At 50.6% G+C, this 26371-nt stretch overlaps 1 pseudogene; it reads right to left on the reverse strand.

The window, feature by feature from the left end:
- The window catches only part of LOC127930364 (serine/threonine-protein kinase SMG1-like), a 104805-nt pseudogene that overhangs the window by 68233 nt on the left and 10201 nt on the right, over positions 1-26371 (reverse strand).

Below are 26371 nucleotides of genomic sequence, written 5' to 3' on the forward strand. Positions count from 1 at the left end.
GGGTTGTTTTGTGTGTGTGTGTGTGTGTAGAAGGGGTTGTTTAGTGTGTGTGTGTGTGTAGAAGGGTTGTTTAGTGTGTGTGTGTGTGTTGTTTAGTGTGTAGAAGGGGGTTGTTTAGTGTGTGTGTGTGTGTGTGTGTGTGTAGAAGGGGTTGTTTAGTGTGTGTGTGTGTGTGTGTGTGTGTAGAAGGGGTTGTTTTGTGTGTGTGTGTGTGTGTGTGAAGGGGTTGTTTTAGTGTGTGTGTGTGTGTGTGTGTGTGTAGAAGGGTTGTTTAGTGTGTGTGTGTGTGTAGAAGGGGTTGTTTAGTGTGTGTGTGTGTGTAGAAGGGTTGTTTAGTGTGTGTGTGTGTGTAGAAGGGGTTGTTTGTGTGTAGAAGGGGTTGTTTTGTGTGTGTGTGTGTGTGTGTAGAAGGGGTTGTTTTGTGTGTGTGTGTGTGTGTGTGTGTAGAAGGGTTGTTTTAGGTGTGTGTGTGTGTGTGTAGAAGGGGTTGTTTTAGTGTGTGTGTGTGTGTGTGTGTAGAAGGGGTTGTTTTGTGTGTGTGTGTGTGTGTGTAGAAGGGTTGTTTTGTTTGTGTGTGTGTGTGTGTGTGTGTGTGTGTGTAGAAGGGGTTGTTTAGTGTGTGTGTGTGTGTAGAAGGGGTTGTTTAGTGTGTGTGTGTGTGTAGAAGGGGTTGTTTAGTGTGTGTGTGTGTGTGTGTGTGTGTGTGTGTGTGTGTGTGTAAAGGGGTTGTTTAGTGTGTGTGTGTGTGTAGAAGGGGTTGTTTAGTGTGTGTGTGTGTGTGTGTGTGTAGAAGGGGTTGTTTAGTGTGTGTAGAAGGGGTTGTTTAGTGTGTGTGTGGTGTAAGGGGTTGTTTTGTGTGTGTGTGTGTAAGGGGTTGTTTTAGGTGTGTGTAGAAGGGGTTGTTTAGTGTGTGTGTGTGTGTGTAAGGGGTTGTTTTAGGTGTGTGTGTGTGTGTGTGCGTTACCTCTGCAGCAGCTCTGTGTTGAGTGAGGAGGAGATGACCTGAAGGCTGTTGCAGGTCTGTAGGCAGATGACTGGGTCCTCATTCAGGGCTGCAGACCAACAGAGAGTCAACACACACACACACACACACACACACACACACACACACACACACACACACACACACACACACACACACACACACACACACACACACACACACACTGCAGGAATCAGGTTCTGAAAATCCTGGTTGGAAGATTCCCCAGAATCAAGAGGAATATTTCATCTAGAATTTCTGGAACACCTGGGAATTTAAGTTACCTGATTTTTACAACCCCTTAGTAAAGAATTGTGATTATTACCCTCTATAATTAAACAGTATTTCCCATTGTGGAACAGACCCTCTCTATAGATAAACAGTATTTACCGTTGTGGAACAGACCCTCTCTATAATTAAACAGTATTTACCGTTGTGGAACAGACCCTCTCTATAGTTAAACAGTATTTACCGTTGTGGAACAGACCCTCTCTATAGATAAACAGTATTTACCGTTGTGGAACAGACCCTCTCTATAGATAAACAGTATTTACCGTTGTGGAACAGACCCTCTCTATAGATAAACAGTATTTACCGTTGTGGAACAGACCCTCTCTATAGATAAACAGTATTTACCGTTGTGGAACAGACCCTCTCTATAGATAAACAGTATTTACCGTTGTGGAACAGACCCTCTCTATAGATAAACAGTATTTACCGTTGTGGAACAGACCCTCTCTATAGTTAAACAGTATTTACCGTTGTGGAACAGACCCTCTCTATAGATAAACAGTATTTACCGTTGTGGAACAGACCCTCTCTATAGATAAACAGTATTTACCGTTGTGGAACAGACCCTCTCTATAGATAAACAGTATTTACCGTTGTGGAACAGACCCTCTCTATAGATAAACAGTATTTACCGTTGTGGAACAGACCCTCTCTATAGATAAACAGTATTTACCGTTGTGGAACAGACCCTCTCTATAGATTAAACAGTATTTACCGTTGTGGAACAGACCCTCTCTATAGATAAACAGTATTTACCGTTGTGGAACAGACCCTCTCTATAGATAAACAGTATTTACCGTTGTGGAACAGACCCTCTCTATAGATAAACAGTATTTACCGTTGTGGAACAGACCCTCTCTATAGATAAACAGTATTTACCGTTGTGGAACAGACCCTCTCTATAGATAAACAGTATTTACCGTTGTGGAACAGACCCTCTCTATAGATAAACAGTATTTACCGTTGTGGAACAGACCCTCTCTATAGATAAACAGTATTTACCGTTGTGGAACAGACCCTCTCTATAGTTAAACAGTATTTACCGTTGTGGAACAGACCCTCTCTATAGATAAACAGTATTTACCGTTGTGGAACAGACCCTCTCTATAGATAAACAGTATTTACCGTTGTGGAACAGACCCTCTCTATAGATAAACAGTATTTACCGTTGTGGAACAGACCCTCTCTATAGATAAACAGTATTTACCGTTGTGGAACAGACCCTCTCTATAGTTAAACAGTATTTACCGTTGTGGAACAGACCCTCTCTATAGTTAAACAGTATTTACCGTTGTGGAACAGACCCTCTCTATAGTTAAACAGTATTTACCGTTGTGGAACAGACCCTCTCTATAGTTAAACAGTATTTACCGTTGTGGAACAGACCCTCTCTATAGATAAACAGTATTTACCGTTGTGGAACAGACCCTCTCTATAGTTAAACAGTATTTACCGTTGTGGAACAGACCCTCTCTATAGATAAACAGTATTTACCGTTGTGGAACAGACCCTCTCTATAGTTAAACAGTATTTACCGTTGTGGAACAGACCCTCTCTATAGATAAACAGTATTTACCGTTGTGGAACAGACCCTCTCTATAGTTAAACAGTATTTACCGTTGTGGAACAGACCCTCTCTATAGATAAACAGTATTTACCGTTGTGGAACAGACCCTCTCTATAGATAAACAGTATTTACCGTTGAGGAACAGACAGTATTTACCGTTGTGGAACAGACCCTTGCAGAACTTGTGGAAGGAGGGCAGGGAGAAGAGAGGGGTGTAGGTATCAGACCTCTTCATCATCAGGCACATCTCCAGAGACCACGTCAACAACAGCTTCCTGTTTGGAGCAGACACACACACACTAGGTTAGGTTATATGGTGGAGAAATGACAAGATTGTGTTATAATACGGTCATGGCACCAAAAGGTTGTTTTATGCAACAGAACAGAGGGTTCTGAGAAAACTGTGTGTGTTCTACGGAGGATGGGCCTCTGGGAGATTTAACACTGACAGGAGATGGATCATGTCTTTGGGTGATACCACATTCCAGAGCCTGAGGTAATGTTTCTGTACTGGGGGGGGACACGGCTCCAGTACGGAGTTGGGGGGTCCCCCAGGGGGACATGGCTCCAGTATGGAGTCGGGGTCCCCCAGGGGGACACGGCTCCAGTACGGAGTTGGGGTCCCCCAGGGGAAGCAGACCTGTCTATCGTTGCCGTGGTTACCGTGTGGATGACCGCCCCGTCAAAGAGAGAAGGGGACACGGCTCCAGATTGAAAGATAAGGCCCCCAGGGGGACACGGCTCCAGTATGGAGTTGGGGGCCAGAACCTGGTCTCTACACAATAAGGACAGTCTTTACATATAATAATATATGCCAGAATATAATAATATATGCCATTTGAGACGCTTTTATCCAAAGCCTGACTTACAGTCATGTGTGCATTTTACAGTATGGGTGGTCCCGGGGATCCTAACCCACTACCCTGGCGTTACAAGCGCCATGCTCTACATAGATACAGTCTGTTGTTTGTGAATTATTAGTATATTTTATATATGAATCAACCTCGTGACCCATTCCATACATCTGTTGTTTGTCATGAACATCCCGGAGGATGAACTTTGCTATAAAATGCTGCGTCTCGTAACATCCAGGGTCGCTGACAAGCTCCATTACTGCACTAATTAAATAATACAAGTTGGATTGTAATGAAATGTAATAAAGTCTCCTTTTGATGACAATTAATTCCACCCACAGTTATCGTTCAACTACACCTGTGTGTGTGTGTGTGTGTGTGTGTGTGTGTGTGTGTGTGTGTGTGTGTGTGTGTGTGTGTCATGTATAGCGCGTGTACCTGGCCTCAGTGTAGAGCTGCTCCTTCCTCAGCAGGGCTCCCAGCAGGGACAGCAGGGTGCTGAAGTGTTTCCTGGTTGCCGTGGTTACCGTGCTGATGACCGCCCCGTCAAAGAGAGAAGGGGAGGAGGAGGACAGGCTGGACGAGATGAAGTGATCATGTCTGAAAAACAGAGGGAGAGAGAGAGAGAAGATGGAAAGAGAAGACAACGGAATGTGGTGAACTGTTTAAAAAAGATTGAAGTTTTGTGGTACAGTGTGAGTACAGGGTGGTAGTGTGTGTTACCTGGTACAGTGTGAGTGCAGGGTGGTAGTGTGTGTTACCTGGTACAGTGTGAGTACAGGGTGGTAGTGTGTGTTACCTGGTACAGTGTGAGTACAGGGTGGTAGTGTGTGTTACCTGGTACAGTGTGAGTACAGGGTGGTAGTGTGTTACCTGGTACAGTGTGAGTACAGTGTGAGTGGGTAGTGTGTGTTACCTGGTACAGTGTGAGTACAGGGTGGTAGTGTGTGTTACCTGGTACAGTGTGAGTACAGGGTGGTAGTGTGTTACCTGGTACAGTGTGAGTACAGGGTATATAACACAGCATATTGTACAGCAGGGTGGTAGTGTGTGTTACCTGGTACAGTGTGAGTACAGGGTATATAACACAGCATATTGTACAGCAGGGTGGTAGTGTGTGTTACCTGGTACAGTGTGAGTACAGGGTGGTAGTGTGTGTTACCTGGTACAGTGTGAGTACAGGGTGGTAGTGTGTGTTACCTGGTACAGTGTGAGTGCAGGGTGGTAGTGTGTGTTACCTGGTACAGTGTGAGTACAGGGTGGTAGTGTGTGTTACCTGGTACAGTGTGAGTACAGGGTGGTAGTGTGTGTTACCTGGTACAGTGTGAGTACAGGGTGGTAGTGTGTGTTACCTGGTACAGTGTGAGTGCAGGGTGGTAGTGTGTGTTACCTGGTACAGTGTGAGTACAGGGTGGTAGTGTGTGTTACCTGGTACAGTGTGAGTACAGGGTGGTAGTGTGTGTTACCTGGTACAGTGTGAGTACAGGGTGGTAGTGTGTGTTACCTGGTACAGTGTGAGTACAGGGTATATAACACAGCATATTGTACAGCAGGGTGGTAGTGTGTGTTACCTGGTACAGTGTGAGTACAGGGTGGTAGTGTGTGTTACCTGGTACAGTGTGAGTACAGGGTGGTAGTGTGTGTTACCTGGTACAGTGTGAGTACAGGGTGGTAGTGTGTGTTACCTGGTACAGTGTGAGTACACGGTGGTAGTGTGTGTTACCTGGTACAGTGTGAGTACAGGGTGGTAGTGTGTGTTACCTGGTACAGTGTGAGTACAGGGTGGTAGTGTGTTACCTGGTACAGTGTGAGTACAGGGTGGTAGTGTGTGTTACCTGGTACAGTGTGAGTACAGGGTATATAACACAGCATATTGCATAGTTGTACAGGTACAGGTGTGGTAGTGTGTGTTACCTGGTACAGTGTGAGTACAGGGTGGTAGTGTGTGTTACCTGGTACAGTGTGAGTACAGGGTGGTAGTGTGTGTTACCTGGTACAGTGTGAGTACAGGGTGGTAGTGTGTGTTACCTGGTACAGTGTGAGTACAGGGTGGTAGTGTGTGTTACCTGGTACAGTGTGAGTACAGGGTGGTAGTGTGTGTTACCTGGTACAGTGTGAGTACAGGGTATATAACACAGCATATTGTACAGCAGGGTGGTAGACGGCCAGGTCAGAGTGGACCAACATCAGGTTCTGACTCAACAACGCAAACACCGTCGGAGACAGAGCCCACATCTACAGAGAGGGGGGCAGGGGAGGGGGAGGCAGAGGGAGAGGGGGGCAGAGGGAGGGAGAGGCAGAGGGAGGGAGAGGCAGAGGGGAGGGCAGAGGGCAGAGGGAGGAGGGCAGAGGGCAGATGGGGCAGAGGGAGAGGGGGGCAGAGCGAGAGGGGGTCAGAGAGAGAGGAGAGGGGGGGTATATAACAGAGCAGAGGGAGAGGGGGCAGGGCAGAGGGAGGGGGGGCAGGGCAGAGGGAGAGGGGGCAGGGCAGAGGGAGAGGGGGGGGGCAGAGGAGAGGGGGCAGGGGGCAGAGGGAGAGGGGGCAGAGGGAGAGGGAGGTCAGAGCAGAGGAGGGGGGCAGAGGGAGAGGGGGGAGAGGGGGCAGAGGGAGGGAGGGGGTCAGAGCAGAGGGAGAGGGGCAGGGCAGAGGGAGAGGGGGTCAGAGCAGAGGGAGAGGGGGTCAGAGCAGAGGGAGAGGGGGGTCAGAGCAGAGGGAGAGGGGGCAGAGCAGAGGGAGAGGGGGCAGAGCAGAGGAGGGGGCAGAGGAGAGGGGGCAGAGGGAGAGGGGGCAGAGGGAGAGGGGGCAGAGGCAGAGAGGGGGGGAGGAGAGAGGGGGGCAGAGGGAGAGAGGGGGGGGGCAGAGGGAGAGGGGGGCAGAGGGAGAGAGAGGGGGCAGAGGAGAGAGGGGGCAGAGGGAGAGGGGGCAGAGGGAGGGGGGCAGAGGGAGAGGGGGGCAGAGGGAGAGGGGGCAGAGGGAGAGGGGGGGAGGGAGAGGGGGGGCAGAGGGAGAGGGGGGCAGAGGGAGAGGGGGCAGAGGGAGAGGGGGCAGAGCAGAGGAGAGGTAGAGCAGAGGGAGAGGGGGCAGAGGGAGAGGGGGCAGAGGGAGAGGCAGAAGGGGGGAGAGGGGGGGCAAGCCAGAGGTACATTTTAAGTTATAGTTCAGTCATGTTACTTGGTGTTGCTGATGGTAGCGCAGTGTGTGTGTTACGTAACATACCCCTATGAGTGAGTTCTCGGTATTTGAGCCAGAAATATATATGTGTGTGTGTGTGTGTGTGTGTGTGTGTGTGTGTGTGTGTGTGTGTGTGTGTGTGTGTGTGTGTGTGTGTGTGTGTGTGTGGTAATCCAACATACCCCTATGAGTGAGTTCTTGGTGTTGCCAATGGTGGTGAGGGCTGACAGGTTGAAGATGATGGTGAACTCTGCCCTCTCTGGGGTGAGGGTGAGGGGGGCGAAGACAGGGTGCTGGATGCCGGGAAAGGGTGGAGGGGTTGGGGAGGGGGTACCAGGGGTCGGAGAGAGGCCCAGGGGGGCCAGAAGGCTGGACAGGGCACAGGCCATCTCTCCCAGAACCAGTTTATACGCTGCTTCCAGAATGGGGATGTTCTTCAGGCTCAAAACAGACTGGTACACACCCAGGGCTGCTGACATCACCTGGGGAGCAGAGGGGTCAGTGAAGACACACAGACAGAAACACCCAGGGCTGCTGACATCACCTGGAGCGAGAGAGAGCGAACATTAGATCAGAGACAGAGAGAAGCAGAGGGGGTCAGTGAAGACACAGCTGGTACATTACATCACCTGGAGAGTTTATCAGAGCCCAACATCCTTAGCTAGCTAACATTACATCTGTGTTTATCAGAGCCCAACATCCTTAGCTAGCTAACATTACATCTGTGTTTATCAGAGCCCAACATCCTTAGCTAGCTAACATTACATCAGTGTTTATCAGAGCCCAACATCCTTAGCTAGCTAACATTACATCAGTGTTGATCAGAGCCCAACATCCTTAGCTAGCTAACATTACATCTGTTATCAGAGCCCAACATCCTTAGCTAGCTAACATTACATATGTTATCAGAGCCCAACATCCTTAGCTAACCATACATCTCTGTGTTTATCAGAGCCCAACATCCTTAGCTAACATTACATCTGTTATCAGAGCCCAACATCCTTAGCTAGCTAACATTACATCTGTTTATTAGAGCCCAACATCGTTAGCTAGCTAACATTACATCTATGTGTTTATCAGAGCCCAACATCCTTAGCTAGCTAACATTACATCTGTGTTTATCAGAGCCCAACATCCTTAGCTAGCTAACATTACACCTGTGTTTATCAGAGCCCAACATCCTTAGCTAGCTAGCTAACATTACATCTGTTATCAGAGCCCAACATCCTTAGCTAGCTAACATTACATCAGAGCCCAACATCCTTAGCTAGCTAGTGTTATCAGAGCCCAACATCCTTAGCTAGCTAACATTACATCTGTTATCAGAGCCCAACATCCTCAGCTAGCTAACATTACATCTGTTATCAGAGCCCAACATCCTCAGCTAGCTAACATTACATCTGTTATCAGAGCCCAACATCCTTAGCTAGCTAACATTACATCTGTTATCAGAGCCCAACATCCTTAGCTAGCTAACATTACATCTGTTATCAGAGCCCAACATCCTTAGCTAGCTAACATTACATTGTTTTATCAGTTTATCAGCATCTGTTTATCCTAGCTGTGTTTATCAGAGCCCAACATCCTTAGCTAGCTAACATTACATCTGTGTTGATCAGAGCCCAACATCCTTAGCTAACATTACATCTGTTTATTAGAGCCCAACATCCTTAGCTAGCTAACATTACATCTGTTATCAGAGCCCAACATCCTTAGCTAACATTACATCTCTGTGTTTATCAGAGCCCAACATCCTTAGCTAGCTAACATTACATCTCTGTGTTTATCAGAGCCCAACATCCTTAGCTAGCTAACATTACATCTCTGTGTTTATCAGAGCCCAACATCCTTAGCTAGCTAACATTACATCTGTGTTTATCAGAGCCCAACATCCTTAGCTAGCTAACATTACATCTGTTTATCAGAGCCCAACATCCTTAGCTAGCTAACATTACATCTGTTATCAGAGCCCAACATCCTTAGCTAGCTAACATTACATCTGTTATCAGAGCCCAACATCCTCAGCTAGCTAACATTACATCTGTTATCAGAGCCCAACATCCTCAGCTAGCTAACATTACATCTGTTATCAGAGCCCAACATCCTCAGCTAGCTAACATTACATCTGTTATCAGAGCCCAACATCCTTAGCTAGCTAACATTACATCTGTTATCAGAGCCCAACATCCTTAGCTAGCTAACATTACATCTCTGTGTTTATCAGAGCCCAACATCCTTAGCTAGCTAACATTACATCTGTTATCAGAGCCCAACATCCTTAGCTAACATTACATCTGTTATCAGAGCCCAACATCCTTAGCTAGCTAACATTACATCTCTGTAACATTAGTGTGCATCGTCTCATTGCTCCTTTGGGGCAAAACTCTTGCAGACTCAAATGATCACTAATCGAACACAACAGCAAGTGGCCACTAGATAAAGGGCTTAGGGGCCCAAGTGTTGGGTTTGGCATTCAGCCTATGTCTGTGGTAGATGGAACTTCATTGGCCCCATAGGTCACAATTCTACACATTTTTCTTATCGTTTTAACGGCAGTTTAAAAGTCAAGAACGTGTTTCCATTTGTCACATCCCTGACAAACACACCCACCTCTCTGTCCCTGTTGAAGCGTAGCTCCAGGAGCTGTGATGTCGGAGCCAGCAGCTTCTCCACAAACCACGCTGGGAGCTTAGTGTTGATCTGGTCCACAATCTACAACACACAGAGAGAGAGAGAGAGAGAGAGGAGAGACCATTAGGAGCAGATAATCAATATTATCATTATTATTATTAAGAGGAGAGGCAACACGCTGAATGACCAACCAGTTCTCTGCTTTAGGGCAGACATGCATAAAATTGTCAACATTTTTCAGAATGTAGGCATATATTGGACGCAACATTCAAGTTTCCGCTCACAAAACCAGTCCCCGGCCGTATTAAAAAACAGTCCCCGGCCGTATAAAACCAGTCCCCGGCCGTATATAAAACCAGTCCCCGGCCGTATAAAACCAGTCCCCGGCCGTATAAAACCAGTCCCCGGCCGTATAAAAAAACCAGTCCCCGGCCGTATAAAAACAGTCCCCGGCCGTATAAAAACCAGTCCCCGGCCGCATAAAAACCAGTCCCCGGCCGTATAAAAACAGTCCCCGGCCGTATAAAAACAGTCCCCGGCCGTATAAAAACAGTCCCCGGCCGTATAAAAACAGTCCCCGGCCGCATAAAAACAGTCCCGGCCGTAAAAACAGTCCCCGGCCGCATAAAACCAGTCCCCGGCCGTATTCCCCGGCCGTGGAACAGTCCCCGGCCGTAAAAACACAGTCCCAGCCGTATTAAAAACAGTCCCGGCCGTATATAAACCAGTCCCCCGGCCGCATAAAACAGTCCCCGGCCGTAAAACAGTCCCCGGCCGTAAAAACCAGTCCCCGGTCGCATAAAACCAGTCCCCGGCCGTGTAAACACAGTCCCCGGCCGTATATAAAACCAGTCCCCGGCCGTGTAAACACAGTCCCCGGCCGTATAAAACCAGTCCCCGGCCGTAGTCCAGTCCCCGGCCGTATAAAACCAGTCCCCGGCCGTATAAAACCAGTCCCCGTAAAAACCAGTCCCCGGCCGTATAAAACCAGTCCCCGGCCGTATAAACACAGTCCCCGGCCGTATAAACACAGTCCCCGGCCGTGTAAACACAGTCCCCGGCCGTATAAACACAGTCCCCGGCCGTGTAAACACAGTCCCCGGCCGTGTAAACACAGTCCCCGGCCGTGTAAACACAGTCCCCGGCCGTGTAAACACAGTCCCCGGCCGTATAAACACAGTCCCCGGCCGTATAAAACCAGTCCCCGGCCGAATAAAAAAACAGTCCCGGCCGCATTAAAAACAGTCCCGGCCGTATTAAAAACCCCCGGCCGTATAAAAAAAAAACAGTCCCGGCCGTATAAACCAGTCCCGGCCGCAAAAACAGTCCCCGGCCGCATAAAAAAACAGTCCCCGGCCGCATAAAAAAACAGTCCCCGGCCGCATAAAAACAGTCCCCGGCCGCATAAAAACAGTCCTCAGCTGTATGCAAACTAGTATTAGAGCCAGTTCTTACCAACGTGATGAGGCTGAGGACGGCCAGGCTGTACTCTGGGCCACAGGCCCGGCAGGCATCCAGCTGGTCCAGACCGTAGGTGATGACGGCGTCGGTCAGCTGTGCGGACGGCTCCAAGCTCACCAGCAGGACACACACACACTCGTTCCCCGCCGTCAACACCGGCTCAGAGAACAACACCTGCTTGGCCGTCGACACGCACGCCAACACCCGGTTCAAAACCTGGAGAAAGGGAGGAAGGAAGGAGAGAGGGAGGAAGGAGAGAGGGAGGAAGGAGAGAGGGAGGAAGGAGAGAGGGAGTAGAGGGAGGAATGAGAGAGGGAGTAGAGGGAGGAATGAGAGAGGGAGGAATGAGAGAGGGAGTAGAGGGAGGAATGAGAGAGGGAGTAGAGGGAGGAATGAGAGAGGGAGGAAGGAATGAGAGAGGGAGTAGAGGGAGGAGGGAGAGAGGGAGGAATGAGAGAGGGAGTAGAGGGAGGAATGAGAGAGGGAGTAGAGGGAGGAATGAGAGAGGGAGTAGAGGGAGGAATGAGAGAGGGAGTAGAGGGAGGAATGAGAGAGGGAGTAGAGGGAGGAATGAGAGAGGGAGTAGAGGGAGGAAGAGAGAGGGAGTAGAGGGAGGAATGAGAGAGGGAGTAGAGGGAGGAAGGAGAGGGAGAGGGAGTAGAGGGAGGAATGAGAGGGAGGAAGAGAGGAATGAGAGGGGAGAGGGAGGAATGAGAGAGGGAGAGAGGGAGGAATGAGAGAGGGAGTAGAGGGGAATGAGAGAGGAAGAGGGAGAATGAGAGAGGGAGTAGAGGGAGGAATGAGAGAGGGAGTAGAGGGAGGAATGAGAGGGAGGAGGGAGGAGAGGAGGGAGGAATGGGGGAGAGGGAGAGGGAGGAATGAGAGAGGGAGTAGAGGGAGGAAGGAGAGGGAGTAGAGGGAGAGAGGAGGAAGGAGAGAGGGAGTAGAGGGAGGAAGGAGAGAGGGAGAGAGGGAGTAGAGGGAGGAATGAGAGAGGGAGTAGAGGGAGGAAGGAGGAATGAGAGAGGGAGTAGAGGGAGGAGGGAGGAATGAGAGAGGGAGTAGAGGGAGGAATGAGAGAGGGAGTAGGGGAGGAATGAGAGAGGGAGTAGAGGGAGGAAGGAGAGAGGGAGTAGAGGAGAAGAGAGGGGAGTAGAGGAGGAATGAGAGAGGGAGTAGAGGGAGGAATGAGAGAGGGAGTAGAGGAGAGGGAGGAATGAGAGAGGGAGTAGAGGAGGAATGAGAGAGGGAGTAGAGGGAGGAATGAGAGAGGGAGTAGAGGGAGGAATGAGAGAGGGAGGAGGGAGGAAATGAGAGAGGGAGTAGAGGGAGGAATGAGAGAGGGAGTAGAGGGAGGAATGAGAGAGGGAGTAGAGGGAGGAATGAGGGAGAGAGGAGGAATGAGAGAGGGAGTAGAGGGAGGAATGAGAGAGGGAGTAGAGGGAGGAATGAGAGAGGGAGTAGAGGGAGGAATGAGAGAGGGAGTAGAGGGAGGAAGGAGAGAGGGAGTAGAGGGAGGAAGGAGAGAGGGAGAGGGAGGAATGAGAGAGGGAGTAGAGGGAGGAATGAGAGAGGGAGTAGAGGGAGGAATGAGAGAGGGAGTAGAGGGAGGAATGAGAGAGGGAGTAGAGGGAGGAATGAGAGAGGGAGTAGAGGGAGGAAGGAGAGAGGGAGTAGAGGGAGGAGAGGGAGGAATGAGAGAGGGAGTAGAGGGAGGAATGAGAGAGGGAGTAGAGGGAGGAAGGAGAGAACATTACATCTCTGGGAGTAGAGAGAGAGGGAGTAAGGAGAGAGGGAGTAGAGGGAGGAATGAGAGAGGGAGTAGAGGGAGGAATGAGAGAGGGAGTAGAGGGAGGAATGAGAGAGGGAGTAGAGGGAGGAATGAGAGAGGGAGTAGAGGGAGGAATGAGAGAGGGAGTAGAGGGAGGAATGAGAGAGGGAGTAGAGGGAGGAATGAGAGAGGGAGTAGAGGGAGGAATGAGAGAGGGAGTAGAGGGAGGAATGAGAGAGGGAGTAGAGGGAGGAATGAGAGAGGGAGTAGAGGGAGGAATGAGAGAGGGAGTAGAGGGAGGAATGAGAGAGGGAGTAGAGGAGGAATGAGAGAGGGGAGTAGAGGGAGGAATGAGAGAGGGAGTAGAGGGAGGAATGAGAGAGGGAGGAGGGAGGAATGAGAGAGGGAGAGAGGGAGGAATGAGAGAGGAGTAGAGGGAGGAATGAGAGAGGGAGAAGAGGGAGGAAAGAGAGGAGAGAGGGAGGAATGAGAGAGGAGAGAGGGAGGAATGAGAGAAGGAGAGAGGGAGGAAGGAGAGAGGGGAGGAATGGAGAGGAGAGGGAGGAATGAGAGGGGAGTAGAGGGAGGAATGAGAGAGGGAGTAGAGGGAGGAATGAGAGAGGGAGAGAGGGAGGAATGAGAGAGGGAGTAAGAGGAGGAATGAGAGGGAGGAAGGGAGAGAGGGAGGAAGAGAGAGGGAGGAAGGAGAAGGGAGGAATGAGAGAGGGAGGAAGGGAGGGAATAGAGAGGAGGAATGAGAGAGGGAGAGAGGGAGGAAGGAGAGAGAGAGGAATGAGAGAGGGAGGAAGGAGAGAGGGAGGAATGAGAGAGGGAGGAATGAGAGAGGGAGTAGAGGGAGGAATGAGAGAGGGAGTAGAGGGAGGAATGAGAGAGGGAGTAGAGGGAGGAATGAGAGAGGGAGTAGAGGGAGGAATGAGAGAGGGAGTAGAGGGAGGAATGAGAGAGGGAGTAGAGGGAGGAATGAGAGAGGGAGTAGAGGGAGGAATGAGAGCGGGAGTAGAGGGAGGAATGAGAGAGGGAGTAGAGGGAGGAATGAGAGAGGGAGTAGAGGGAGGAATGAGAGAGGGAGTAGAGGGAGGAATGAGAGAGGGAGTAGAGGGAGGAATGAGAGAGGGAGTAGAGGGAGGAATGAGAGAGGGAGTAGAGGGAGGAATGAGAGAGGGAGGAAGGAGAGAGGGAGGAATGAGAGAGGGAGAAGGAGAGAGGGAGGAATGAGAGAGGGGAAGTAGAGAGGGAGGAAGGAAGAGGGAGGAGAGGGGGAGGAAGGAGAGAGGGAGTAGAGGAGAGGGATGAGAGGAGAGAGGGAGGAATGAGAGAGGGAGAGGGAGGAATGAGAGAGGGAGTAGAGGGAGGAATGAGAGAGGGAGTAGAGGGAGGAATGAGAGAGGGAGAGAGGGAGGAATGAGAGAGGGAGGGAGAGAGGGAGGAATGAGAGAGGAGAGGAGAGGGAGGAATGAGAGAGGGAGGAGAGGGAGGAATGGAGAGAGGGAAGGAGAGGGAGGAAGGAGAGAGGGAGAGGAGGAATGAGAGAGGAAGGAGAGAGGGAGGAATGAGAGAGGGAGGAGAGGAGAGGAAGACGAGAGAGGGAAGAGAGGGAGGAATGAGGAAGGAGAGAGGGAGGAAGGAGAGAGGAGAGAGGAATGAGAGAGGGAGTAGAGGGAGGAAGGAGAGAGGGAGAGAGGGAGAGGGAGGAAGAGAGAGGGAGGAGAGAGAGGAAGAAGGAGAGAGGAGGAGGAAGGAGAGAAGGAGAGAGGGAGGAATGAGAGGAGAGGGAAGAAGGAGAGGGAGTAAGGAGAGAGGGAGGAAGGAGAGAGGGAGGAAGGAGAGAGGGAGAGAGGAGAGAGGGAGGAAGGAGAGAGGGAGGAAGGAGAGAGGGAGGAAGGAGAGAGGAGGAAGGAGAGAGGGAAGAAGAGAGGAGAGGAGAGGAGGATGAGAGAGGGAGGAGAGAGAGAGGAGGGAGAGAGAGAGAGGAGAGGAGGAATGAGAGAGGGAGAGAGGAGGAATGAGGGAGGAGGGAGGAATGAGAGAGGAGTAGAGGGAGGAATGAGAGAGGGAGTAGAGGAGGAATGAGAGAGGGAGTAGAGGGAGGAATGAGAGAGGGAGTAGAGGGAGGAATGAGAGAGGGAGTAGAGAGGAATGAGAGAGGGAGTGTATTGGGAAAATGATGTGAGAGGGAGGAATGAGAGAGGGAGTAGAGGGAGGAATGAGAGAGGGAGGAATCTCGCCTTACAGAGGAATGAGAGAGGGAGTAGAGGGAGGAATGAGAGAGGGAGTAGAGGGAGGAATGAGAGAGGGAAGCCTCTGTGAGGGAGGAATGAGAGAGGGGAGTGAGGGGAGAGGAATGAGAGAGGGAGGAAGAGAGGGAGGAATGAGAGAGGGAGTAGAGGGAGGGAGGAATGAGAGAGGAGTAGAGGAGGAATGAGAGTGGGAGAGAGGGAGGAATGAGAGAGGGAGTGAGGGAGGAATGAGAGAGGGGGAGTAGAGGGAGGAATGAGAGAGGGAGTGAGGGAGGAATGAGAGAGGGAGTAGAGGGAGGAATGAGAGAGGGAGTGAGGGAGGAATGAGAGAGGGGAGTGAGGGAGGAATGAGAGAGGTGAGTGAGGGAGGAATGAGAGAGGGAGTAGAGGGAGGAATGAGAGAGGGAGTAGAGGGAGGAATGTGTGAGAGGGAGTATGAGAGAGGGGAGTAGAGGATGGGCGGAATGAGAGAGGGTTGAGGGAGGAATGAGAGAGGGAGGAAGAGGTGAGAGAACATGAGAGAGGGAGTTTGGGGAGGAAATGAGAGGGGAGTGGAGGGAGGAATGAGAGAGGGAGAGAGGGAGGAATGAGAGAGGGAGTAGGGGAGGGGAGGAATGAGGAGGGAGGAATGAGAGAGGGAGTAGAGAGGAGGAATGAGAGAGTAGGAGGTTAGGAAGGGAGAGGGAGAGAGGGAGGAATGAGAGAGGGAGAACAGTGAGAGAAACCCTAGAGGGAGGAAGGAGAGAGGGAGTGTTAGAACCCCTAGAGGGAGGATTCTACAGGAATGAGAGAGGGAAGAGGGAGGAATGAGAGAGGAGTTGAGGGAGGAACCCTAGAGGGAGAGAGGGAGGAATGTTAAAGGAGGAGGGAGACTTAGAGAATGAGAGGGAGTGTTAAGGAATGAGAGAGGGATTCTACAGGAAGAGAGGAAAGAGGGATGTTGTGGAGTAAACCCTAGGAGGAATGAGAGAGTGGAGTTAAACCCTAGGACTTAGAGGGTTGAATGGAGTTAAACCCCTAGAGAGGGGAGGAAGGAGAGAAAGGAAGAGAGAGAGGGAAGGAGAGAGGGAAGAAGAGAGACTTATTCCGAATGTTGAGGAGGAGAGAGGGAAACCCTAGACTTATTCCGCATGTTGGAGGAATGAGAGGGAGTTAAACCCCTAGGGAGTATTCTACATGTTGTGAGGGAAATGAGAGAGGGATTCTAGGGAGGAATGAGAGAGGGAGTAGAGGAGGAATTCTACAGTTGTGGGAGGAATGAGAGAGGGACTTATTCTAGAGGGAGGAAGAGAAAGGAGAGAGGAATTCTAGAGTTGAGGAGAGAAGGAGGAGAGAGGATGTTGTGGTGAGGAACCCCTAGAGGGAGGACATGAGAGAGAGGGAAACCCCTAGACTTATTCTAGATGTTGTGGTGTTAAACCCCTAGACTTATTCTAATGAGAGAGGGAGTTAAACCCCTAGAGGAAGAGATTCCGATGTTGAGGTTAAGGAGAGAGGGAGGAAGGAGAGAGGGAGGAAGGGAGAGAGGGAGGAAGAGAGTGGAAGTTAGAGGGAGGAAGGAGAGAGGGAGGAATGTTGTGAGAGTTAAACCCTAGACTTATTCTACATGTTGGGAGTAAAGAGAGGGGACTTAGGAGTTGAGAGAGTTAAACCCCTAGACTTATTCTAGATGGAGGAATGAGAGAACCCTAGACTTATTCTAATGAGAGGTGTTAAACCCCTAGACTTATTCTAGGAGTTGTGTGTTAAACCCTAGACTTAAGGGATGTTGTGGTGTTAAAGAGGGAGACTTATTCTACATGAGAGTGGTGTTAAACCCCTAGACTTATTCTACATGTTGTGGTGTTAAACCCCTAGACTTATTCTACATGGAGGAAACCCCTAGACTTATTCCGATGAGTGGAGTTAAACCCTAGACTTATTCTAGGAATGAGTGGTGTTAAACCCCTAGAGAGGGATGAGGGAGGAAGTGAGAGTTGAGTGTGAGGAGAGAGGGAGGATGGAGTGTGGGAGTTAAACCCTAGACTTATTCCGTGTGTTGTGGTGAGAACCCTAGACTTATTCTACATGTTGTGGTGTTAAACCCTGACTTATTCTACATGTCTGTGTCCCTGTTAAACCCTGTGTGTGTGTGTGATGTGTGTGTTAAACCCTCTAGACTTATTCTAGATGTTGTGGTGTGTGTATTGTGATGTGTGTGTGGTGTGTGTTAAACAGAGACTTATTCCTGTGTGTGTGTGTGTGTGTGTGTGTGTGTGTGTGTTAAACCCCTAGTGTGTGTGTGTGTGTGTGTGTGTTAAACCCTGTTATTCTACATGTTGTGGTGTTAAACCCCAGAGACTTATGCCTGTGTGATGGGCGGTCCTCTAATGGGGTTAAAGCGCTGTCCGATTATTCACATGTTGGTGCTGAACACCCTCAGCAGGGCGGCCAGTTGGGCAGAGACACCGTGGGTGGAGGGATGTCCCCTCGACTTATTCGCCAGAACCCACGTGACCCAGGTCCTGGAGACAACGTGGGACAGGAAGTCCATAGATTTGTTCATGACGTTTCAAATGTAATGTTAATACAACAGGATGTCAACGACACCAACATGTTCCACTGAAACAGTGTATTCAGACCCCTAGACTTATTCTACATGTTGTGGTGTTAAACCCCTAGACTTATTCTACATGTTGTGGTGTTAAACCCCTAGACTTATTCTACATGTTGTTGTGTTAAACCCCTAGACTTATTCTACATGTTGTTGTGTTAAACCCCTAGACTTATTCTACATGTTGTGGTGTTAAACCCCTAGACTTATTCCGCATGTTGTTGTGTTAAACCCCTAGACTTATTCTACATGTTGTGGTGTTAAACCCCTAGACTTATTCTACATGTTGTGGTGTTAAACCCCTAGACTTATTCTACATGTTGTGGTGTTAAACCCCTAGACTTATTCTACATGTTGTGGTGTTAAACCCCTAGACTTATTCTACATGTTGTTGTGTTAAACCCCTAGACTTATTCTACATGTTGTGGTGTTAAACCCCTAGACTTATTCTACATGTTGTGGTGTTAAACCCCTAGACTTATTCTACATGTTGTGGTGTTAAACCCCTAGACTTATTCTACATGTTGTGGTGTTAAACCCCTAGACTTATTCTACATGTTGTTGTGGTGTTAAACCCCTAGACTTATTCTACATGTTGTGGTGTTAAACCCCTAGACTTATTCTACATGTTGTGGTGTTAAACCCCTAGACTTATTCTACATGTTGTGGTGTTAAACCCCTAGACTTATTCTACATGTTGTGGTGTTAAACCCCTAGACTTATTCTACATGTTGTGGTGTTAAACCCCTAGACTTATTCTACATGTTGTGGTGTTAAACCCCTAGACTTATTCTACATGTTGTGGTGTTAAACCCCTAGACTTATTCTACATGTTGTGGTGTTAAACCCCTAGACTTATTCTACATGTTGTGGTGTTAAACCCCTAGACTTATTCTACATGTTGTGGTGTTAAACCCCTAGACTTATTCTACATGTTGTGGTGTTAAACCCCTAGACTTATTCTACATGTTGTGGTGTTAAACCCCTAGACTTATTCTACATGTTGTTGTGTTAAACCCCTAGACTTATTCTACATGTTGTGGTGTTAAACCCCTAGACTTATTCTACATGTTGTGGTGTTAAACCCCTAGACTTATTCTACATGTTGTGGTGTTAAACCCCTAGACTTATTCTACATGTTGTGGTGTTAAACCCCTAGACTTATTCTACATGTTGTGGTGTTAAACCCCTAGACTTATTCTACATGTTGTTGTGTTAAAGCCTGAAATCTTAATGGATTAAATACATTTCCATTGATCATCCTTGATGTCACTACAACTTCATTAGAGTCCACCGGTGATCTGCTACCCAGAACTGTGTGTGTGTGTGTGTGTGTGTGTGTGTGTGTGTGTGTGTGTGTGTGTGTGTGTGTGTGTGTGTGTGTGTGTGTGCGTAGTGGTGTTACTGACCTCTGCGTAGGCCTCCATGTCCTCTAGAAACTGTCCCAACAGCGTGGTGGAGAAGGTCAGGTCAGCTACCCAGAACTGTTCCAGGCTCTGCAGCCAGCCTGCACACACACACAGTTCACACACACACACACACACACACACACACACACACACACACACACACACACACACAGTACACACACACACACACACACACACACACACACACACACACACACACAGATGACTTGTGTAAAACCAGAGGTGTCCAACTCATTTTGCCCCAGGGTCCGTATTCAGTGTTCAGAGGTCCGGATGGCTGCACTCTACTTATTACGTCCTTGCAGGCCATTTCCAGGAAACGACTCCACTATTGATAGTGTTGGGAATTTGATGGTCCTTGACTGCCAATAAACTATGAATATCGGTCCATAATCAGTTGCCATTTGGTGTTAATCCATTTAAACTATATGGAGTCTAACTCAAACCACCTGTGGGGTCCTGATTGGATCCCCCGTGACAAAGCCTGGTGTAAAACATACACTGATGTCAACTACAGACCTGCAGACATCTGTCCAACCCCACTGAATTCTGATTATACATTCTATACTAAGAGGAAGATGGGAAAACGTGTGCGTCCACTCACCTGACACCTGCTGAGTCAGAGACTGTTTCTGTGTGTGGTCAATGTGCCAGCCCACCAAGATATCCACCGTATCCTGTCACACACAACAGGCAAGGGGTCAACACAACACACATACTTCACTGTAGACACTCTGGGGGACATTAAGAAGACCTGCTGGTAGAGACAGAGGGAGAGAACCAGGCAGGATGAGAGGTAGAGAGAGAGGATAACCAGGCAGGAGAGAGAGAGGGGGAGAGAACCAGGCAGGAGGAGACGAGGTAGAGAGAGAGGGAGAGAACCAGGCAGTAGGAGACGAGGTAGAGAGAGAGGGAGCGAACCAGGCAAGAGGAGACGAGGTAGAGACAGAGGGAGAGAACCAGGCAGGAGGAGACGAGGTAGAGAGAGAGGAGATAACCAGGCAGGAGGAGACGAGGTAGAGAGAGAGGGAGCGAACCAGGCAAGAGGAGACGAGGTAGAGAGAGAGGGAGAGAACCAGGCAGGAGGAGACGAGGTAGAGAGAGAGGGAGATAACCAGGCAGGAGGAGACGAGGTAGAGAGAGAGGGAGCGAACCAGGCAAGAGGAGACGAGGTAGAGAGAGAGGGAGAGAACCAGGCAGTAGGAGACGAGGTAGAGAGAGAGGGAGAGAACCAGGCAGGAGGAGACGAGGTAGAGAAAGAGGGAGCGAACCAGGCAGGAGGAGACGAGGAAGAGAAAGAGGGAGCGAGCCAGGCAGTAGGAGACGAGGGAGAGAAAGAGGGAGCGAGCCAGGCAGTAGGAGACGAGGGAGAGAAACAGAGGGAGAGAGATGCCAGGCAGTAGGAGACGAGGTAGAGAGAGATGCCAGGGAGAGAACCAGTGCAGTGTGTGTGTGTGTGTGAGTGTGTGTGTGTGTGTGGCAGTGTGTGGAGACTCTGAGGTTGAGAAAGAGGGAGAAGACGTGTGTGTGTGTGTGTGTGAGTGTGTGTGTGCGTGTGTGTGTGTGTGGTGTGTGTGTGTGTGTGTGTGTGTGTGTGTGTGTGTGTGTGTTGTGTGTGTTGCCACTCACTCTGAGTTGGTGCTGAAGACGTGTGTGTGTGTGTGTGTGTGTGTGTGTGTGTGTGTGTGTGTGTGTGTGTGTGTGTGCCACTCACTCTGAAGTTGGTGCTGAAGACGTGTGTGTGTGTGTGTGTGTGTGTGTGTGTGTGTGTGTGTGTGTGTGTGTGTGTGTGTGTGTGTGTGTGTGTGTGTGTGTGTGTGTGCCACCACTCTGAAGTTGGGTGCTGAAGACGTGTGTGTGTGTGTGTGTGTGTGTGTGTGTGTGTGTGTGTGTGTGTGTGTGTGTGTGTGTGTGTGTGTGTTGCCACCACTCTGAAGTTGGTGCTGAAGACGTGTGTGTGTGTGTGTGTGTGTGTGTGTGTGTGTGGCCACCACTCTGAAGTGAAGACGCTGAAGAGTGGGTGCGTGCGTGTGGCAGCGTGTGTGTGTGTGTGTGTGCCACCACTCTGAAGTTGGTGCTGAAGACGTGTGTGTGTGTGGCCACCACTCTGAAGTTGGTGCTGAAGACGTGTGTGTGTGTGTGTGTGGCCACTCACTCTGAAGTTGGTGCTGAAGACGTGTGTGTGGATGGTGTGTGTGCGTGTGTGTGTGTGTGTGTGTGTGGCCACCACCTGAAGTTGGTGCTGAAGACGTGTGTGTGTGTGTGTGTGTGTGTGTGTGTGTGTGTGTGTGTGTGTGTGTGTGTGTGTGTGTGTGTGTGTGTGTGTGTGTGTGTGTGCCCCTCACTCTGAAGTTGGTGCTGAAGACGTGTGGGTAGCAGCGGGCCACCTGCAGGATGCAGCGGACGCCCCTCTGACACAGCAGCTCCGGCGTGTCCAGGTTCTCCAGGATGGACTGCAGGCTACTCATCACCAGCTGACACAAAACATGACACAGACGGTCAGTTACCCACCCTGCCCCTCTCTCAACGTAACCGTCCCTAACAACAACCCTGGGATTATAACAAAACATGACACAGACGGTCAGTTACCCACCCTGCCCCTCTCTCAACGTAACCGTCCCTAACAACAACCCTGGGATTATAACAAAACATGACACAGACGGTCAGTTACCCACCCTGCCCCTCTCTCAACGTGACAGTCCCTAACAACAACCCTGGGATTATAACAAAACATGACACAGACGGTCAGTTACCCACCCTGCCCCTCTCTCAACGTAACCGTCCCTAACAACAACCCTGGGATTATAACAAAACATGACACAGACGGTCAGTTACCCACCCTGCCCCTCTCTCAACGTGACCGTCCCTAACAACAACCCTGGGATTATAACAAAACATGACACAGACGGTCAGTTACCCACCCTGCCCCTCTCTCAACGTGACAGTCCCTAACAACAACCCTGGGATTATAACAAAACATGACACAGACGGTCAGTTACCCACCCTGCCCCTCTCTCAACGTGACCGTCCCTAACAACAACCCTGGGATTATAACAAAACATGACACAGACGGTCAGTTACCCACCCTGCCCCTCTCTCAACGTGACCGTCCCTAACAACAACCCTGGGATTATAACAAAACATGACACAGACGGTCAGTTACCCACCCTGCCCCTCTCTCAACGTGACCGTCCCTAACAACAACCCTGGGATTATAACAAAACATGACACAGACGGTCAGTTACCCACCCTGCCCCTCTCTCAACGTGACCGTCCCTAACAACAACCCTGGGATTATAACAAAACATGACACAGACGGTCAGTTACCCACCCTGCCCCTCTCTCAACGTGACCGTCCCTAACAACAACCCTGGGATTATAACAAAACATGACACAGACGGTCAGTTACCCACCCTGCCCCTCTCTCAACGTGACCCTGTCCCCTAACAACAACCCTGGGATTATAACAAAACATGACACAGACGGTCAGTTACCCACCCTGCCCCTCTCTCAACGTGACCCTGTCCCCTAACAACAACCCTGGGATTATAACAAAACATGACACAGACCTGGTCAGTTACCCACCCTGCCCCTCTCTCAACGTGACCGTCCCTAACAACAACCCTGGGATTATAACAAAACATGACACAGACGGTCAGTTACCCACCCTGCCCACTCTCAACGTGACCCTGGTCCTAACAACAACCCTGGGATTATAACAAAACATGACACCTACGGTCAGTTACCCACCCTGCCCCTCTCTCAACGTACTGTGAGACCCTAACAACAACCCTGGGATTATAACAAAACATGACACAGACGGTCAGTTACCCACCCTGCCCCTCTCTCAACGTGACTGTCCCTAACAACAACCCTGGGATTATAACAAAACATGAGACACAGACGGTCAGTTACCCACCCTGCCCCTCTCTCAACGTGACCCTGTCCCCTAACAACAACCCTGGGATTATAACAAACAGGGCCCTGGTTCCTCCTACTGATGACAGGGGCCCTGGTTCCTCCTACTGTGAGACACTATGAACGGGGCCCTGGTTCAGACGGTCAGTTACCCACCCTGCCCCTCTCTCAACGTGACACCCTAACAACAACCCTGGGATTATAACAAAACATGACACAGACGGTCAGTTACCCACCCTGCCCCTGGTCTCAACGTGACCGTCCCTAACAACAACCCTGGGATTATAACAAAACATGACACAGACGGTCAGTTACCCACCCTGCCCCTCTCCAACGTGACCGTCCCTAACAACAACCCTGGGATTATAACAAAACATGACACAGACGGTCAGTTACCCACCCTGCCCCTCTCTCAACGTGACTGTCCCTAACAACAACCCTGGGATTATAACAAAAGACACAGACGGTCAGGGCCCACCCTGCCCCTCTCTCAACGTGACTGTCCCTAACAACAACCCTGGGATTATAACAAAACATGACACAGACGGTCAGTTACCCACCCTGCCCCTCTCTCAACGTGAGACCCTAACAACAACCCTGGGATTATAACAAAACATGACACAGAACGGGCCCTGGTTCCTCCTACTGTGAGACACTCAGTTACCCACCCTGCCCCTCTTCCTCCTACGTGACCGACCCTAACAACAACCCTGGGATTATAACAAAACATGACACAGACGGTCAGTTACCCACCCTGCCCCTCTCTCAACGTGGTCCCTAACAACAACCCTGGGATTATAACAAAACATGACACAGACGGTCAGTTACCCACCCTGCCCCTCTCTGAGACGTGACTGTTCCCCTAACAACAACCCTGGGATTATAACAAAACATGACAGACCCTGGTTCCTCCTACTTACCCACCCTGCCTCCTACTGTGAGACGTGAACCGTCCCCTACTAACAACAACCCTGGGATTATAACAAAACATGACACTATGACGGGGCCCTGGTTCCTCCACTGTGAGACACTATGAACCCCTGGTTCCTCTCAACGTAACCCCTGTCCCTAACAACAACCCCTGGGATTATAACAAAACATGACAGGGCCCTGGTCAGTTACCCACCCTGCCCCTCTCTGAGACGTGACTGTCCCTAACAACAACCCTGGTTCCTTATAACAAAACATATTCAGGGTACGAGACACTATGAACGGGGCCCTGCTGATCTAGGACACAGGCACCCCCTGTTCAATGTCATCTTATTCATTGTGATCTAAAAAGGTCAAAGCGATCCCAAGTCAGCCCTCCTACTGTGAGACACTATGAACAGGGCCCTGGTTCCTCCTACTGTGAGACACTATGAACGGGGCCCTGGTTCCTCCTACTGTGAGACACTATGAACAGGGCCCTGGTTCCTCCTACTGTGAGACACTATGAACGGGGCCCTGGTTCCTCCTACTGTGAGACACTATGAACAGGGCCCTGGTTCCTCCTACTGTGAGACACTATGAACGGGGCCCTGGTTCCTCCTACTGTGAGACACTATGAACGGGGCCCTGGTTCCTCCTACTGTGAGACACTATGAACAGGGCCCTGGTTCCTCCTACTGTGAGACACTATGAACAGGGCCCTGGTTCCTCCTACTGTGAGACACTATGAACAGGGCCCTGGTTCCTCCTACTGTGAGACACTATGAACGGGGCCCTGGTTCCTCCTACTGTGAGACACTATGAACAGGGCCCTGGTTCCTCCTACTGTGAGACACTATGAACAGGGCCCTGGTTCCTCCTACCTGCATGACAGGTGAGAAGGCCTTCCTCTCTCCGGCTGCCTCCAGGGCTCGGTACGCTGCCACCAGGTACAGCAGCCTGACCTCGTCCCGGGTGCTGGAGCTGAACTTGACAAACATCCACTTGAAGATGCGCTCTGTTTCATAGCTCAGAGCGGTGCACAGGAGACCCAGGCATACCGCTGCTTCCTGACGCAGCTCTGACAGCAGCTTACTGCTACAGGGGAGAGAGGAGAGAGACAGGGCCCTGAGGTGAGACAGGAGAACAGGGCCCTGGTTCCTCCTACTGTGAGACAGAGAGAGAGGAGAGGAGAGGAGGAGAGACAGGGAGGGGAGAGAGAGAGACAGAGCCTGAGGGCCCTGAGTTCCTCCTAGAGAGACACTATGAGACAGGGCCCTGGTTCCCTCCTACTGTGAGAGACTAGAGAGCCCTGAGAGACAGAGAGAGAGAGAGAGAGGACTATGAGGAGAGGCCAGGAGAGAGAGAGGAGAGGGAGGGCAGGAGAGAGAGAGGAGAGGAGAGGCAGGAGCCCTGGAGGAGAGAGAGGCAGGAGAGAGAGGGAGAGGAGAGGCAGGAGAGAGAGAGAGAGGGAGGCCTGGAGAGTGAGACACTAGAGGAGAGGCCCTGGTTCCTCCTACTGTGAGACAGAGAGAGGAGAGGCCCTGGCAGGAGAGTGAGAGACTAGGAGACAGGGCCCTGGAGAGAGAGAGGAGAGAGAGGCAGGAGAGAGAGAGAGAGGAGAGGCAGGGGAGCGGAGAGAGAGAGAGAGCAGGAGAGAGAGAGAGAGGGAGAGGCAGGGAGCGAGAGAGAGAGAGAGGAGAGACAGGGAGAGAGAGAGAGAGAGAGGAGAGACAGGGGAGCGAGAGAGAGAGAAGAGACAGACAGAGAGAGAGCAGAGAGAGAGAGAGACAGGGAGAGCTGAGAGAGAGAGAGAGGAGAGACAGGGAGCGAGAGAGAGAGAGAGGAGAGACAGGGAGCGAGAGAGAGAGAGAGGAGAGACAGGGGAGAGAGAGAGAGAGAGAGGAGAGACAGGGAGCGAGAGAGAGAGAGAGGAGAGACAGGAGGAGCGAGAGAGAGAGGAGAGAGACAGGGAGCGAGAGAGAGAGAGAGAGGAGAGACAGGGGAGCGAGAGAGAGAGAGAGAGAGAGACAGGGAGCGAGAGAGAGAGAGGAGAGACAGGGGAGCGAGAGAGAGAGAGAGAGAGAGAGAGACAGGGGAGCGAGAGAGAGAGAGAGAGGAGAGACAGGGAGCGAGAGAGAGTGAGAGAGAGGAGAGAGGGGAGCGAGAGAGAGAGAGTGGAGAGACAGGGGAGCGAGAGAGAGAGAAGGAGAGACAGGGGAGCGAGAGAGAGAGAGAGGAGAGACAGGGGAGCGAGAGAGAGAGAGGAGAGACAGGGAGCGAGAGAGAGAGAGAGGGAAGACAGGGGAGCGAGAGAGAGAGAGGAGAGAGACAGGGGAGCGAGAGAGAGGAGAGACAGGAGAGAGAGAGAGGAGAGACAGGGGAGCGAGAGAGAGAGAGAGGAGAGACAGGGGAGCGAGAGAGAGAGGAGAGACAGGGGAGCGAGAGAGAGAGGAGAGACAGGGGAGGGAGAGAGGAGAGGAGAGACAGGGGAGCGAGAGAGAGAGGAGAGACAGGAGAGCGAGAGAGAGAGA

Source organism: Oncorhynchus keta, chromosome 5, assembly GCF_023373465.1.
Source record: "Oncorhynchus keta strain PuntledgeMale-10-30-2019 chromosome 5, Oket_V2, whole genome shotgun sequence".
In the NCBI taxonomy this organism is placed as follows: domain Eukaryota; kingdom Metazoa; phylum Chordata; class Actinopteri; order Salmoniformes; family Salmonidae; genus Oncorhynchus; species Oncorhynchus keta.